Here is a 12027-nt window from a genome sequence, read left to right as displayed (position 1 = left end):
ACCATCTACATAAAAAAGCAAAGATCCACCCTGAGTGCAGATACTGCAGGTAATGCATGCTGTAGCAGAGCTGCAGTCAAAGCACTGTCAATCCCCAAAATCAGAACACAGGAGATTCACATTTCAGTGGAAAACGGAGGAAGAAAATTTGGAAGTAGTCTAAATTTTGAGTTGCTGGCAACTAGTAAGGAAGGTCAGGAACTAAAGAATGGATGAGACTGTGAGCATTTGACTGGAAGCTGAAGAGATGGTGATGATACCCAAATTAAATCTGGGAATCTTCATGGTAAAGTATAGAAAAGCTCTCCTGGAAGCTAAGTCAAATAATAAAACAAAGCTACAGTAAAGCTAACTAATTTTCTTTAAGTAATCTCAAATAATATTTGTATCTTGCATGTTACAGTATGTTTTTCCAGCCTGGGTTTGCCCATGTCTAATGTTGGGTACCCCATTTTTAAGAAGCCTGTCAGAAAGAAGTAAATTCAATGCAAATTTGGGGTTAAGCTAGCAGTCTTGCTGCAGTCACAAATAGTTTGCAGACAGGGCTGTGGTAGTTATTTCCTTTTATTTCCACTTTTAAGTAGGGATAGCTACATTACAGTTTCAGCTGAGACAGAATTGTCCTCTTTAGAATGTCAGTGTTTTGGTTCTAGCAGAAGAAGAGTGTTAAGACTAGACTGTTTCTATTTGCCTCCTAAGCAATGTTAAACTGAGCCAAGACCATTTGCAGTGAAGAGCTAGGAGGTGGGAGGGAACAGAATTGGGACAACAGACTTAAATTGGACAGAGAGATCTTCTATACTATACCACATGTCATCAATCAGTAGAGAGTGGGAGTTCATCTGGCTCTCAGTTGCGCAGAAGTGAGCTGGGCATTTGTGGAGGAGTGGTGAGCAGTTCCTTCTGCATCACTTGTTATATTCCTGTATGTATATGTTTTTATTCTTTTCCTTTTCTCTGTCTTAGTAAACCATTCTGTCCCAACTCATGAGTTCTACTTTGTGTTTTGTTGTTTTTTCGATTCCCTTCTCCATCCCACTGGGAAGCTGGGAAGCTAGGAAGCAAGTGAATGACACTGTAGTGCTGAGCCACCTGCAGGGTTAAATCACAGCAGCTACACTGCAAGACAAGGATATGCTAAAAAGCTGAGTAGACTACCTCCCTTAGAAACACTGCCTAGGTAAATGCTGAAAAGAAAGCACCAAATCACCACCACAGTAGAGTTATTAGGGAAAACAGGATCTGATCCAGTCCCCTTTCCAGATCCAATTTAGGCAGTTTTCTGCAGCATTTCAAAGGCACTGATATAAAAAGCTTCCTAAATATTTGAATATATATTTCTCCTCAGAAGGACTTACTGGCAGTAAATTCTTGCAAGTAGAGACTGCCAAGTTAGTTATGTATCAGAAGTTACCTCAGCATACCCTACATGTTACAGGACTTCCAATTACCTGGAATTGAATATAGACTGATGTTGTAAGTGCCAACAGGTCATATCTTGCCTGTTCTTTTTCTCTGGCCTAGCTATTACAATGCTTTCTTAGAAAATACATTTGTTTGTTTTTTCTGTGGTAAAAAAAAAAAAGGTAAAGGCAAGCCACTCCCATGCTACATTTGACAGATATTGCACTGCAATTATCTGAGTAAGCATGACGCTGCATTATGAAACAATAAAGCTTTGGCTTCACTTCTTCATGCAAAGCTGTCGAACCCCAGAAGAAGGTAAAAGGTTGAATATGAGAAGTCATTTCACAGTAAAAAGACAATGTCACATGCACTTTGTTGTCATTCTGAGGTGTTCAGCTGCTCTGCTGAAGAAGCGTGCACAGGAATGGGTAAAGGGAACTAAAAACCTGCAGAGAAATACTTCAGCTGCCCTTCACTTTTCAGAAATCAAACATAAAATTAAAATCCTAATAACTGTTTATGTTAAGAAAGAATAATTTTAAGCCTATAGATTAGAATCAAACTTGGACAATGAAAAGCTACGCCAAAATTTCTTGAAGGACATGTTGTGATTTCTTGGTACACAGAAGACACTCTAGAGCTTTTGATCACATTTTCTACTCTCCTTACTTAAAAATTGAAACAGTCCAAACACATGCTGCAGCATCATGAATTGCAAAATTTCATCAGAGCTGTTGAGACATACTGCAGCACAAGTCCATCAGTAGTTTCACTTCCTTCACTTGCAGGAACATGTTTGTTACTGCCTCACAAAGAAGTATTTCCTTTGCTTTATTTTACAGTTGTCAAAATATATATATATTTTAAGATACATTAAGCTTAGTTTTCAGCATGACTCCACTTAATTTAAACCCTAAACTTGACGACATCAAGCAAGTTACTCTGTTTCAGAGGAAAGTGAGGCTAGCACCTGATGTTGTAAAACTACTACTGAAGCAAGAACTTCAGGGCTTACTAAGCCTGCCAGTTGGCTGTTCCTTCCCTTATTTCTATTGCTCATTATCTACTTCTACAAAAAATAAGCACCCTAGTCCACTGTAGAACTATGTGGAGGATTGGCTGAAGAATGGTGGTCATGTTTTCCTGTCCTTGGACTGCTGCGAGCAAAACAGCGCGTGGGCTCAAGGACGGAGCCTCTGATCAAGCCAAACTGAGGAAGTCGACCACCAGGGCAGGAACATGGTAGTGTTTGTTCCGGAATGGCATCTGGAAAACCTCTTGTGAGTGTAACCATGGGAACGCGTCCACAAGCACCGCTACTGCTAGCGTGTATAAAAACACACTGACCTAACAATAAACGAATCATTCTGCATGTTAACCATATTGGTGTATGGCATGATTTCTAAGTGCGCCGGGAAACTCCAGAGAAACTCTCCACAATTGGTGCCCAATGTGGGGCCCTCGTGGGACTGCTAGGAGAGCAGAGAGGACCCGGCAGTCACTACAGATGGTTGGCACCAAGCACCGGAGTCGTAAGTGTTGAGGTAGCTGGAAGCGGGGTCGCAACCCGCCCTCTGTGACCACCATGGAGTGGAAGCTGGGGAGAAGTTGCTGCTTAGTATCCTCTCTAAGAGAGAGCAGCAATCATCTCCAAAAGGCCTGACGGAGCTCATAAGATGGGCTCGGAAAAATGGACACCTATCAGAGGTGGCACTAATATTTAGCGTAGCAGAATGGCGGGACATTGGTGATCATATGTGGGAAGCAATGATCACTGATAAGAGGGAGGAGAAGGTGGTGAAGCCCCTAGGTGTATTATGGTGAACAATTACAAATGCGCTAAAAACTATGCAAGCCGAGCACCAAGTGGCTGCAGCCGCTGTGCAGGCTTGTCCGGAGTTAGTGCTCCATCACCGGAATTTAATATGCCACCTCGGGGGGAATCTTACCCTGTGTGCACCTCGGCGGAGCAGCTACGAGCTTCTGTGGCAGCTCGCGCGAATGGTTCAGTGTCTCAACCGAACCAGAGCCCAAGCGATGACAATAACGAGGGCAGAAGTGCCTCGGACAATGAGGAAGAGTCACCAGAGGAGAGTAAGTTGGAGTCTGACATCCAGGCATTAACAGAGAAGTTGCAGAGCTTAGAAGTTCAGAGAAAGAAATCCCCGAGTGCTCCAGTGTCCTTAACCCCAGCGCGCTGCCTATGCCTGTGCCTTCACATCTAGTCAGACTTTGCAGGGCCGTCCCTCTCGCTGGTCCGGAGTTATCCGTGATGCTATTTTGGATGGGCAGTGGGAGGCGGCAGCACAATTAACTTGTCCAGTGGTATATAACCAACAAAATGGGGCCCATCAGGAGGCGCATGACTGGAAGCTTTTGCAGCAGGTGCGGAAAACGGTGTCAGACTACGGGCTGAAAGCAGAAGCTTCAAAGCAGATAATTCAGTGGATATTCACTGCAGATGTCAACATGCCCGTAGATATCCGTAATTTAGCACACTTGTTATTAACACCCTTAGAAAATTTGTTGTTTTTGCAAGAATGGTCTGATCATGTCCACAGAGAAACGTCAATAACACGACAACAAAACGACCCATTCTGCAGGGTCACGCACAGATGCTGCTGGGCACAGGCCCCTATACGGCTTCTGATGTTCAGATTACATTCCTGCTGCTATCCATAAACTCTCTGCACAACGAGCTTTGGAAGCCTTATTCGCGATTCCGGCTGGTAAAAAGGAGCCAGCCTTCGCCACAGGGAGGCAGGGTGTCACGGAACCTTTCACACATTTTGTCAATCATATGTGGGTGGCCATTTGGGACAGTGACCTCCCAGAAGAGACTAAACAACAGCTTTTTTGCGTTATGGTTCATGACAATGCCAATCAAGCTACAAGGTTAATTCTGGCAACCCTGCCACAGGGGTCTTCAGTAGAAATCATGTTACAATGGGTAGCTAGAGCAGAACAGGGGCGGCAAGCGTCTCAGATAGCTGCTGCTGTTCAGGCAGCCACTGGGAAATCTAATCACATGAATGACAAAAAAGGAGAATCCCCCCGATGTTATTGATGTGGGTTAACAGGACATTTGCACCGTAATTGCATGGAGAAGGCGTGGTGTGATTCTTGTCAACAATCTACACACACCAATTGGGCTTGTCGAAAGTTGGGAAACAGTCAGTGGAACATGAAGGACCAGCGCACCCCAATACAAGTACCGGCCAAGGCTACCTTGACTGTTACCAACCCCAAGCCCAAGGAAGCCTTGGAATGGATGTGGCAAAGCAGTAGATATTCATCTTACTGTTTCAAAAATTGTAAAAGTGCAGTTGGCGGCAGAAGATCCCCTATCACAGTAGGGAAAATGCATGCTGTGCTCATGGGTCGATCATCGCTTGGATTAGCGAATATAATTATGATTCCGGGAGTAATTGATTCTGATTATGTTGGACCTATTTATGCCATGCTTTATGCAGTCAATCCACCAGTATTCATATGTAAAGGTACCCAGATCGGCCAACTTATACCTATACCGGACTCCAACAATTTGTCAGCAGGTGCAATCCGGCAGGGTGGGTTTGGCTCTACAGGATCACTTACTTGTCTGGTGACCAACCTTGGTGATTGGCCCATGATAACAGTATCCTTATACTTACAACATAAACAAATCACGGTTACTGCACTCCTTGATTCTGGGGCAGACCTTAGTGGTCCCTGAGGCGCCGCCACCAATACCTATTACTTGGAAAACAGATGAGCCTATTTGGGTGGAGCAGTGGCCACTAACGAAGGGTTGCCTCGAAGTAGCACACACCTTGGTTAAGGAGCAACTTGAAGCTGGTCACATTCGTCCCTCAACTAGCCCTTGGGATACTTCTATTTTTGTAATCCCCAAAATCAGGAAAGTGGCGTTTATTGCATGACTTGCAAAGGATTAATGAACAAATGGAACCAATGGGGATATTACTACCAGGAATGCCCTCACCTGCTATGTTGCCACGACACTGGCATCTCTTGGTAGTAGATCTTAAGGATTGTTTTTTCACAATTCCTATAGCTGAACAGGATTATAAACATTTTGCCTTTTTCGTACCCTTGATAAACAAGGCTGAGCTGACTAGTAGGTATGAACGGGTGGTGTTGCCTCAAGGCATGAAAAACTCACCCACAATGTGCCAACTTTTTGTGGCAGCTGCGTTAAGTCCAATACGTCGAGCATGGCCGAACGTAATTATTTACCATTACATGGACGAAATCTTATTCTGTCAAAAGGAACCATTTGCTCAAAATTGGGAAAAGAATTTGACTACTCATTTTTCCTTGTATGGTTTGAAGGTAGCTCCAGAAAAGGTACAGCGTGTTAGTCCTTATTTGTATTTAGGATGGAAACTGTCAGATGCCACGATCCAGCCACAGAAGGTGGAAATACCAAATAAAATAGAGACAGTAACGGATGTCCAGACACTACTAGGTCATATTCAGTGGCTTAGACCTATGGTGGGTATTACAAATGAACAGCTGGAGCCTCTGACCCAGCTGTTGCGAGCGGTCAAGGCAGAACAAAGAATAAACCCTACACACGAAGCTGTTATTGCATTACGAGAAATTGGTAACTGCAAACACATGGCGGTGAATTATCGGAGATCTTTGGATCTTGGCATCTCCTTAATTGTGTATGTACAAACTCAGCATGCGTTTACCCTCATTTGTCAGTGGCAAAAGAAAAAGGAGGAGGGAGAACGGGGAAGTGATTGGCTCCCACGCAGAATGCCACTGACAAATGAGGAGAAACAGAGCATGATTTCCAAATTCCTTTCTCCCTCTAAGTCCCATAATCCACAGCAATTTTTCTTTTGGAATGGCTTTTCCCGTCTGTGCAACCACACTCTTCGGTCCTCACCGTACAGACGATGCCGCGGAGCTTGTAAAGATGGGAAGAGATCGCATCGTGAGTATATCCCGATTGGAACCAGAGGACATCAGCCTTCCTTTTACAGCTGTTTGGTTAGAGTGGACATTGCGGCATTCAGATTCTCTACAGGCCGCACTGGAAGGTTATTCTGGGGTTGTACACAATACGCGACCGACACATAAACTGGCACAGTTCATAGAACGAACGGAGTGGGTTGCAGTGCCTATGCACTCGACACCACCAGTAGTAGGGAGAAATGTATGTACAGCCACCGGGAAAAGGACACGCAAAGCTGTGTGTGTCTGTGGCAGGATGGCAGCATGAGTTTGTCACAGTAACAGCTAAGGACTCTTTGCAAACGCTGGAACTTGGAGCTGTTTTGTGGGCCTTTATGAGGTGGGCTAATGAGCCCTTGAATGTCACTACAGATTCCTTGTATGTCGTCGGAATTTGCAATAGAATTGAAGATGCTTATATACGATCTAGTAAGAATGAATTACTAACAGAGTATTTCTAGGGTTAAGAGAACTGCTGAGAAGTCAGAACCATCCCTATTGTGTCATCCATATTAGAAGTCATGTATCTACTCTGGGCCTAGGAGAAGGGAGCGATATTGCAGATAAGTTGGTAACCGCAGTGCCCATTAATATGTTTGAAGCGGCTGGGGCATCCCATGAGATATCTCATCAAAATGCCAGAGGTTTGCAGCATCAGTTTAAAATAAGTGCCAATGATGCAGAACTCCTTGTTCAAACGTGTCCTCAGTGCAGTCATCATGGCCAGGGTTTAGGTCTGGGTACTAACCCACGTGGGCTACAACTGTTGGAACTATGGCAAACAGATGTCACTCATATTCCAGAATTAGGGCGTCTAAAATATGTGCATGTCAGCATTGATACATTTTCTGGGTTTATATGGGCAATCCCGCTAGCAGGAGAAACTGCCAGGCATGCAGTGAAACACTGGCGGGCGAGTTTTGCCGTAATGGGGTGCCAAAGCAAATCAAAACTGATAATGGATCAGGATATCGCTCACAAGTGGTGAACAAGAGTTTGTTCAGCAATGGGTGTGCAACACATATCCCACAGGCTATAATAGAACGGCACATTCAACCCATCAGGCTATAATAAAACGGGCACATTCAACACTTAAAAATCAATTACAAAGGATGGGGTGTGAATTAACTGATGTTCAGGATAGAATGAATCAAGCCTTATTCGTTCTTAACTTCCTCTGTGTTCGCAGTAATGCCACGATGCCTGCTGTTGTGTTACACCATGCAGGGCTGAGTTTGAGATCCATCTCAGAACCAGTGCAAATGATGTATAAAGATCCACAAACAAGGGAGTGGAAAGGTCCTGGACTTCTTGTGTTTGCAGGCCGAGGTTACTTTTGTCTTTCCACAGATCATGGTCCGTTATGGGTGTTTGTTCTCAGTGTGCGTCCTTGGCATGACCAGTGTCCTCGTGCTACACTGCATCGAGCCTCGACAGAACCTGGCGAATATCATGGGAAGGACTGATTTCTGCCTGGCGCTTGCATCTGCTACCAACCCTTTTCAGATGTGCCTAATAGGACTGCCACATTTGAATTTGGCGGACTTTAATGAGTATTCTACTGATTCGTGTAATGTCAGCAATATCCTAGTGAAATGTTCACAGAAATTAATTGCAGCATTGAATTTTACCTTACCTTACCATGGGATCCCCAAGAGCTAAATTTGTTGGGAGCCCAGGGAATTGGCAGCCTACCTGAGGGAGGGAGGCATACTTGTTTCATGTTAGGTAATTTTACTGGCAGCGTATGGATGACAGCAATAGTTCATCACTTTCTAAAGACACCGCTCCAAGGAAATCCCACGAATAATCAAACGTGGATACAGCTTACCTCAGATGGCCTCAACTATTCGGTCCAAGCTTGTTGTAGCTCTAGAGCCTTAGGTTTTCGTACTGCAGGAGTAATCGTCAGTACGAGCCACAAACCAAAAGCCCTTCTCACCAACTATTTTCTAATTTGTGGTGACAAGGCATGGCAGGGCATTCCCAGCAACGCTTATGGGGAGCCATGCTATTTGGGGAAACTAACCTTGTTCTCTCCAAACTTTCAACAGCTAAGTAATCTTACGGTTTCAGGATGCCACAAGCGATGTGCCCTATTCACTCCTGATTGTAACGATAATGTAGAACTGTTAAGTGTAGCTGCGTGAGTAGCATTATCAATTTTTATACCAGGAGCTGCTGCTGCTGCTGCTTTATGCAACCTCGAGCACTTTGCATGCTGGAGCGAAAAGCAAGCTAATGTGACTACACAGATTTTGGAAGAACTTTTATTTGACCAGAATAGCTTGCGCCACGCTTTGCTACAGGATCTTCTGCTTGCCCAGGGTCATGGGTGTGAGGATTTTGAAGGAATGTGTTGCTTTAACCTTAGTGATCATAGTGAAACCAACCATAAATCCATTAGGTACTTAAAGGATCATATGAGCAAAATTTAACATGACATCAGCCCTCTGGACAAATGGCTACAAGGGCTGGGGTTGACTGGGTGGCTGAGAGACCTCACTAAGGAAGGAATACACATTTGTTTCATGATTGTCTTTGGGATTGTAATCCTAAGTATTATGTCAGCAATAGTGAAACGCTTGCTTGCAAAATTATCTAATGCTGTTTTGCTTGTGCAAAAAGAAAAAGGGGGAATTGTGGAGGATTGGCTCAAGGATGGTGGTCATGTTTTCCTGTCCTTGGACTGCTGCGAGCAAAACAGTGGGTGGGCTCAAGGACAGTGCCTCTGATCAAGCCAAACTGAGGAAGTCGACCACCAGGGCAGGAACATGGTAGTGTTTGTTCCGGAATGGCATCTGGAAAACCTCTTGTGAGTGTAACCATGGGAACGCGTCCACAAGCACCGCTACTGCTAGCGTGTATAAAAACACACTGACCTAACAATAAACGAATCATTCTGCATGTTAACCATATTGGTGTATGGCATGATTTCTAAGAGCATCAGGAAACTCCAGAGAAACTCTCACAGAACTATAAAGAGATAACTTTGCCCCTTTCTGCTATAGAGCTTTAAGTACATGTAAGGGAATTTATACACATACTTATGTGCCTGTAACTCCTCCGAGGCCACTTCCTGAATTTATGTAATTCTATAACCGCACATTCATTGCTGAGTAAATTCTTGTTCAGGAATAAGTTCTCAAGAAGAAAACTCACTGCTCCAGGCTACGTGTGGTGCTTGAGACACATCTGCTATCTGCAGGTCTGCATATCAGAACAATTAATTAGCACTGCCAAACATGTGTAATAATTAGACTGAAGCAGATAAATGGAAAGATGAAAGGAGACAGGATAAAATAAAGGAGGGGTTATAAATGAGATTCTAAGGAATTACAATAGAACCTGTAAAAGTATAAAACAGTAACCAGTATCTGTTGTATCATTATTTACTGCACACAGCTTTAGACTGCAGACAGTACTTGACACCAAAAAAGGTTCACCCACTCTCTCAGTATACACTGAGCAGTGCAGTACATTAGTTTACTACTGTATTTTAAACAGTGAAAACAGGTGCATCCATGGTGTCGTGGTTCAACGCTGGCAGGCAGTTCAGCATCAAAGCCAATCACTTACTGTCCCAGGTAGGATGAAGAGAGTGAGAAAGGTCAAGGGGTAAGACCTTGTGGGTTGAAATTTGGACAGTTTGCTAGGTAAAGCAAAAACTGCATACACAAGCAAAGCAAACCAAGAAACCCTGAGTAACCTGTGTACAAAAAGTCTTGGGGAATTGAACCACTGCCTTCACTAGTGGATCTCAGATGCTCATGATTGGTGCAAGACAATCTATACCTGCTTTAGACTGAGAATCTTTTTTTCTTTTCATTAAGAATATTGAATCATATCAACCTATATAAGAGCAGCAAAGAATAAGAGTTAAACAGGACATTAATGCAATCTCCTGCAATATCCTAATAGCCAAATGATGAGATAAATTGGTACAAAAATGAGGTAAGGTAGAGTACCAGCTGGACTGACATACCTGAAGCACTAAGGTCAGTGGCACAAGGTCAAAAGATTCCTTACAGATCATATTTCTGGGTGTGCTGGTCAACAGCTAGCTAAACATAAGCCACCAGTGTGCTCAGGTGGCCAGTACCAATGGAATCCTATCAGAAATAGCAAAGCCAACAGGAGCAGGGAGGAGATCCCCTCTGTACTCAGTACTGGTGAGGCATCTTTATTAATGATCTGGATTGTGGAATACAGTATGCCATCAGGCAGTCTGCCTACTTAATTTCTTTGGGAGGAATAGTCAACATACCTGAGAAGAAGCATGCTACCCTGAAGGAACTTAAGAGGCTGGAAAAATAGATTAACTAGAACTTCAAGAAGGTAAAAGAAACATGAAGATGCCCTTGCAAATTACGTAGAGACTTGCAAATGAGATGCCCTTGATCACAAGTTGTTATACAGAAGCTTGCAAATTACCTTCCACTTGGTCTGTACACTCTTATCAAATAAGATTTTAGTTTCAAATGTCTATAGACAACTTGAACTTATGGACTTTGTACTTACTGCATAGGTGGAATAGGTCACATATAAGGAGGAACACATATTAGGCGGACCAGGAAGTCTGTAATCTCCTAGTATTTCAGCCAGTAAGGAAAGGAGGAATGATAATGCATTGGGAAGAAGGGTTAAGGGAAAGCTGTGATTTCTGAAGGGTTGAGAGACCTTACAGGGATATGTCCTAGTGCACTCTCTCCCTTTCTTCGAATAAAGAAAGCTAAAGACTCTCCTCTATCTCTTTTGGGGTTAAAGATAATTGAACAAGCCTATTGGAGCAGAAATTTTTTCCAGAGTTCAAAAATTATTGCAAGTTCTACACATGGGACAGAGTAACCCCAGGGAGCAATACAGGTCAGACACTGGTTGGCTAGTGAGCATGAAGGTGAGCAGCATGCCATTCAGCAAAGAAGGCTTACCACATCCTGGGACGTGTTCAGAGGTGTGCAGCCAGCAGGTCCAGGGGACAGCCCAGGCCCACCACACTGAACTTAAACTCAACTGCATCTGGAGCACACTAAGCTCAGCTTTCAGTTCCGCACTGCAATAGTCCCTAACATATTCCAGCAAGTTCATTGTAGGATCATGTGGAAAATAAAACTGATGAGGAAAAACTTGAGAAGTGATTTTGTCCACCAGAAACAAAAGTTACTGGAGTGTGGGATTTGCACATAAGGGACTAAAAAATGCAGGTCTCCTCTTACCTCAGCTTTGGGGACAGAGACCCAAAAGATCTGCATGAAAAGCAGACAAAAGGGGAGTCTTGTGGCAGGATGTTCCTGTTTTGGTTGAAGGATAAAGCAGAGAATTGTTTCAACATAGAATCTTGAAGGCTGCGGTGTCCAGAATGAGAATGTTTCATTATCTGCAAAATTAATATTGAAGTTAATTCTTTATAAATATGAATATGAGCTCTAAGGAGAACCTGACTATAATATCTGACTCTCCACCCAAGTATTGCTAAGATTAGGAAAGTATTTTAGGGAGGCACAGGGATAGGAAAGAGGAAGGGAAAAGAGAAAAGAGACTAAATGGCAGAAGCAAGAGAGACTGAAGACATGGGAAACTGTGCTCTCCCTCTTCCACCACAACAGAAATTGCCTTCCTGGTAAGCACTGTACCCTCACCTCTTGGTGAAGAACA

General features: G+C 43.6%; 1 pseudogene across 1 annotated transcript; it reads left to right on the top strand.

Moving 5' to 3' along the window:
• The first annotated feature begins 6219 nt into the window (after nucleotides 1-6219).
• LOC146542351 (uncharacterized) lies at nucleotides 6220-9272 on the top strand (annotated as a pseudogene). The gene is made up of 2 exons (XR_014880663.1): nucleotides 6220-6352; nucleotides 7723-9272. The product of XR_014880663.1 is annotated as an uncharacterized LOC146542351 (transcript).
• Nucleotides 9273-12027: the final 2755 nt, after the last annotated feature.

The sequence above is a fragment of the Meleagris gallopavo genome, chromosome Z, assembly GCF_905368555.1.
Source record: "Meleagris gallopavo chromosome Z, MGAL_WU_HG_1.1, whole genome shotgun sequence".
In the NCBI taxonomy this organism is placed as follows: Eukaryota; Metazoa; Chordata; class Aves; order Galliformes; family Phasianidae; genus Meleagris; species Meleagris gallopavo.
This window is presented reverse-complemented; position numbering and strand designations above follow the sequence as displayed.